General features: G+C 50.5%; 1 protein-coding gene across 2 annotated transcripts in view; it reads right to left on the bottom strand.

Annotated features, from left to right (window-relative positions):
- The window catches only part of Zdhhc4 (zinc finger DHHC-type containing 4), a 13,925-nt gene extending 12,160 nt beyond the window's left edge, over positions 1-1,765 (bottom strand). For both annotated transcript variants that reach the window (XM_029533459.1, XM_021187079.2), the window contains exons 1-2: positions 1,706-1,765; positions 1,004-1,145 (exon numbers count right to left, since the gene is read on the bottom strand). The gene's annotated coding sequence lies outside the window, so the exon portion shown is untranslated. The remainder of the gene's footprint in view (positions 1-1,003; positions 1,146-1,705) is intronic.
- Positions 1,766-5,382: the final 3,617 nt, after the last annotated feature.

A 5,382-nucleotide genomic window follows, 5' to 3' on the forward strand; every position in this document is an offset into this window, starting at 1 on the left:
CTGAGTTCGAGGCCAGCCTGGTCTACAGAGTGAGTTCCAGGACAGAGAAACCCTGTCCAAAAAAAAAAAAAGCTGCCACCCCAGCCCCTTTCCACATCTTGTATGACATGCTCCCTCTCTGAACCTATAGCTCAAGCTTAGCTAGATTGGCTGGCCAGCAAGCCCAACAGAGTCTCCTGTTGCCCACCCACCATCCCCCCGTGCTGAATTGTAGACCCGCACTGCCACTGCTCCCCCTCCCCCGTGCTGGATTGTAGACCTGTACTGCCAAACCAGAAGCATATATGTTTACATTATGATCCGTAACAGAAGCAAGGTTACATGTGTATAGTAGTAAGGAAAGTGACTTTGTGGCTGAGGGTCACCACAACATGCAGAACTGTATTAAGAGGTCACCGCATTAGGAAACCTGAGAACCTTTGGGATCCGTAGCTCAGACCTGGAGCTCAAGGTTTTGTGGCGAGGCTGACAGGCATTAACGCACACTCACGTTGGTGCTCAGGACTTCATGCTTGCACAGTAAGCACCCTCATTGTGCTCCCAGCAAGCACCAAGCGAGCTCCCAGACCACCAACCCCTTGTCTCTTGAGACAGCGTCTGACTAGGCAGGCCTGGCTAGTTTGGAACTCAGAATTCTCCTGCCTCAGCTTTCAAAGTGTTGGGATTCCAGAAGTGTACCACCACACCCAGCAACAAACCCTTTTACTTCTTTAAATATTCACATAGCTACTGATAACGTCCTGCCAAATAACCTGCTGACCTCACCAGAATGAACAACTCCTAAAGGTAGTCGGGGTCCCACACCCAAACGTGGGCATATTTAACAGGTCATTGGTCATCACCCTCCAGACCAGCATGATGAGATATAAAAAGCCCATGTTGAGAAACTGGAAACGCTGACATTGGCTTTACCAGGCAGGATTCTGGGCCAAAATTTCAACGCAGAGAATCAAAACAGAAACTATTAACAAAAGAGGAGACAAACAAAACAGGCCATTCTCACAAGGTAGCAGGGCTCCCGTCTACATATTTCTCTAGGGCGGACACTTCCACGGAGAATTCAGATAGCAGCTCCGCTTGGGCAGCGCCGTGAATTCAGCACGCGCAAAAGTGGCGACATGGCTGCTCCAGGAGGCTGGAACGGGCTGCGGAGACAATCAAACGCAACACTTAGACGCCGCTGAATACGTCTCCGTGGCGGAGTGCATTGTGAAAGGCGTTCGGAGGCAGAGGACGCTGCACCGCCGCTCAACTGGGAAGAAAACTTAAAAGTCCACTAGTTTGGGGTCTACCGTCCCTATAGCTGTCACTGTCACTACGCCTATCCGAGGCGCCCACACCGGGGTCCAGCCTCAGGGTGGCCCCAGTCGGTTCCCTTTGCTGGACACTCTCCGGATACATTATTCAAGGCCCCTGCATCCTTGAGGTCACAGAATCTGCAGCTGTGGGGGACCGGGGAAGGGCAGTGGCGAATGGAGCCCACATCCCACAACCAGATCCGGGAGGCACCAGGCTCAGAGGAGCCCAGGGAGGCTCGGCCGCAGGCTGGGAGACCGGAACTGCGTCCAGAGCCGGGACAGCCGACGGGAAGGCGGCGGACACGGCGAGCGGGAAGCAGGGGGCCTCGGAGAGCACTGTGTTCTCACTCAAACCCGGGGTCCCGACGGCCTCCGGGGTGGCACGGAGCCTTCCGACGCCGCCTTACCCCAAACCCGGCCAACTGTCAGCCGCCGCCCGCGGACCCCGGCGGGGCGCTCCCCGAGACGCGCTTCCGGCGCGTCCGTGGCGTCATCGGGGCCCGCGACGGAGGCGACTTCCGACGGAAAGAGTAGCGGGAGGCCGGAAATGATTGGCTTTGGCCTGTGGGTCTGCGAGCAGGTTGTGTTTTCGTACCGTCGTAGGTTTTCTTTCTCTTTTCTTTCTCCTTTAGCGCCAGTCTTTCTCCCTCCCTCGCCCTCTCCTCTCTCTTCCTCCGCACTTTCATTATTACTTGACGATTTACTACGTATGTACAGTGTACGAGTCCTTCCTTTCTCCAAACCCCGTCCCATTTTCGTGGCCTTGATTTGATTCTTGTGGGTGTGGTTGCTTGGTGTGATGCGCCGAGTGTAATTCTGATTTCTTGTATGTGCGTGGGTAAAAAAAAAAAAAAGCTATTTTCTTTTTCTTCTTTTTTAAATTTATATATGTGAATTCACTGTCGCTGTCTTCAGACGCACCAGCAGAGGGCGTCAGATCCCATTGCAGATGGTTGTGAGCCACCATGTGGTTGCTGGGATTTGAACTCAGGACCTCGGGAAGAGCAGTCAGTGCTCTTAACCGCTGAGCCAACTCTCCAGCCCCAGCTATTTTCTTTTTAAGAATTTCTTTCCAAAATATGATCTCAGCTAGGCATAGTGGCCCATGACCTTATTCACGGCCCTAAGGAGGCAGAGGCCAGCCTGGCTTACATGAGTTCCGGGCCAGGCAGGGCTACGTAGCTAGACCTTTTCTAAAACAAAACAAAACGAATTTCAAAATTAAAGTCCTACCAAATTATATCAGGCTGGCCTTGGGCTTTTGAACCTCCTCTCTCAGCCTAACTTTGGTCGGGATGGCAGACATACCCAACCACACCCAACACAGGAACTGGAATTTTCGAGCACTTTTGACAGAATATGAAGGCTGTCTTGGGTCGGTGCAGGAGAGCTGCTGGACTGTGGCCCGGGCCTTTGCGTGTCCTGGGGGGAACTCGGCAACCCTCGACAACCCAGCAGGTACCTCGACAGGGGCACCTGTGTCTTCCTGGCGGACACGCCACTGGCCCTGTCCCAACAGTCCCAGCATGTTCCACTGCAGGGGTCACAGTATGTCCCCATGTGAGTCTTTCTGCTGACTGCATGCCCCTGCTCCTGCCATCTCTGTGCACAGCTTTAACATCCTCCCTGCGGGGAGCAGTGACTAGTGTTTTATCCCTGAGGATAAAAAGGCTGTTTTGATAACGGGCAGGCTTGGGTTGAGAGGAGCTGCTGCTAAACATAGCACTGAGAAGGTTCGGGGGGGGGGGGGGGGGTTGTTGCTGCTTTGTCTGAGTGCCCCCAGGTCCCCTGAGAACTATTCTTGACGCCTCTGAAAAACAGGTTCCCTTTGAGGAAACATGTCTGATCTCTAAGCACTGGCCTCAAAGCTCCCCTTTCCTGTTTGCTTTGCTTCCTACCCCAGCTTCTCAATTCTTTTTCCTTTTAGAAAAAAGACAAAGAAAACACCAGCTACCTTTCTGGATATGTTGTACCCAAGGCCTTTGCAGTGTTGGGAACACAGAATGAGCAGGTGTGGTGACCCTGAAAGGCTGGTCGCATGCAGAGGCCATCTGCCATTCAGGGAAGGCTACTGCCTCGTCAAGCAGTCTCCACCCTGCTGTAATTAAATATCTTGAATTTTCTTTCTTTCCCCCACGTAAATGAAGGGCTTCTTGGTCTTCTCTAGAAAGTTTCTGTTCTGACAAACTTTGATTCTCAGTTCAGTCATCCATTTCATCTTGTGTTCTGTTGCCTTGTGTTATATCACACAAAGAGACGGGTTGGGATGTAAGTGAGTTAAGTTATCCAGAACAAAATCTTCGCTGACCACCTCATCTGTGGTGGAAGTGTCCTCATTTAGTGTCTATCCTGCAAACTCCTTTGTGTGTGTGTGTGTGTGTGTGTGTGTGTGTGTGTGTGTGTATGAGAGAGAGAGAGAGAGAGAGAGAGAGAGAGAGAGAGAGATGCAATTCTCATGATGTACCCCAGGCTGGTACCTCTTGAGTGGGCTTCATGAGTGCAGGGATTAGAAGGCTGGCCAAAACGCATTTTGTATTTATGAATACATATTCAATAAACACATATTGACTAATAGGTGTCAGCTGAGTTTCTTGGTCAGGGGAACATAACAACAGAAACTGCAGAACTCTCCCATGGGGCTGTAGGTCACTGAGTAGACCCTGGGTTCCCTCTCAGGCACCCTGTGAAACCTAGCATGGTGGCACAAGCCTGAAACCTAGCATGGTGGCACAAGCCTGAAACCCAGCATGGTGGCACAAGCCTGAAACCCAGCATGGTGGCACAAGCCTGAAACCCAGCATGGTGGCACAAGCCTTTAATGCTATTTCTGGGGCGGTGAAGGCAGGAGTATACGTTTAAAGTCATCCTCTGTTACACAAGTTCGAAGCCACCTTAGGTTACGTGAGACCCTTCATTCAGTGTGTAGGCCACAGATTGGACACACCTATCTCTATAGATGGTTTCAGCCAGGAGTGATGGTGCATACCTTTAATAGCAGCAGTCCAGAGGAAGGCAAAGCAGATGGGTTTCTGTAAGTCAGGGTCAGCCTGGCGTATATAGTGAGTTCCAGGATAGCCAGACCATACAGTGAGGCTCAGTCTGGAAAAACAAAACAAAACCATTCTTACTGTAGGACACTGTGTTCTATTCTACTTCGTCTATTTCTTCTTGCTGGGGGGGGGGGGGCAGTTCAAGAAAGGGTTTCTCTGTGTAGTCCTGTTCTGGAGCTCACCCTGTAGACCAGGCTGGCCTCAAACTCACAGAGATCTGCCTGCCTCTGCCTCCTGAGTGCTGGGATCAAAGATGTGAGCCACCACTGCTTGTCTTCTTTGTAATGTTACAAATAGTTTTTTTTGTAACATTACAAAAATATTCATAGCTTTAAAAAATTACACAGAAAGCTGGGTGGAAGACAGAAAGTGCTGGAAGGTCAGAATCTGGGAGAGCAAAGGGGCTGGCTAATTTGCTACATATCCTAATGAAAAACTCTTTAAAAAAAAAAAGAAAGAAAGAAAGAAAGAAAGAAAGAAAGAAAGAAAGAAAGAAAAGAAGAAAAAAAAAGTTGGAGACTAGCATCAAAGCTCAACCCAGTGGTCCAGAATTCATCTCCCAGTATTCCTATACCAAAGCAAAAGTGGGACCCTGCAGACTTTCTTTTTAATTAACCTTTTTTTATAATTCTTTTTTAAACATTTATTTAATGCGAGTACACTGTTGCTCTCTTAAGAGACACCAGAAGAGGGCATCAGATCCCATTACAGATGGTTGTGAGCCACCATGTGATTTCAGGGAATTGAACTCAGGACCTCTGGAAGAGCTCTTAACCGCTGAGCCATCTCTCCGGTACCCCCTGAAGACTTCACCCCAGCCTTGAGTGGACGGAGGCAGGAGGATCACTGGGGCTCGCTGGTTGTCATCCTAGCTGGAAGAAACAAGAACTCCAAGTTTGCTGGGCGGTGGTGGCACACACCTTCAATCCCAGCACTTGGGAGGCAAAGGCAGGTGGATTTCTGAGTTCGAGGCCAGCCTGGTCTACAGAGTGAGTTCCAGGACAGCCAGGGCCACACAGAGAAACCCTGTCTCG

The sequence above is a fragment of the Mus pahari genome, chromosome 23, assembly GCF_900095145.1.
Source record: "Mus pahari chromosome 23, PAHARI_EIJ_v1.1, whole genome shotgun sequence".
NCBI classification, from domain to species: Eukaryota; Metazoa; Chordata; class Mammalia; order Rodentia; family Muridae; genus Mus; species Mus pahari.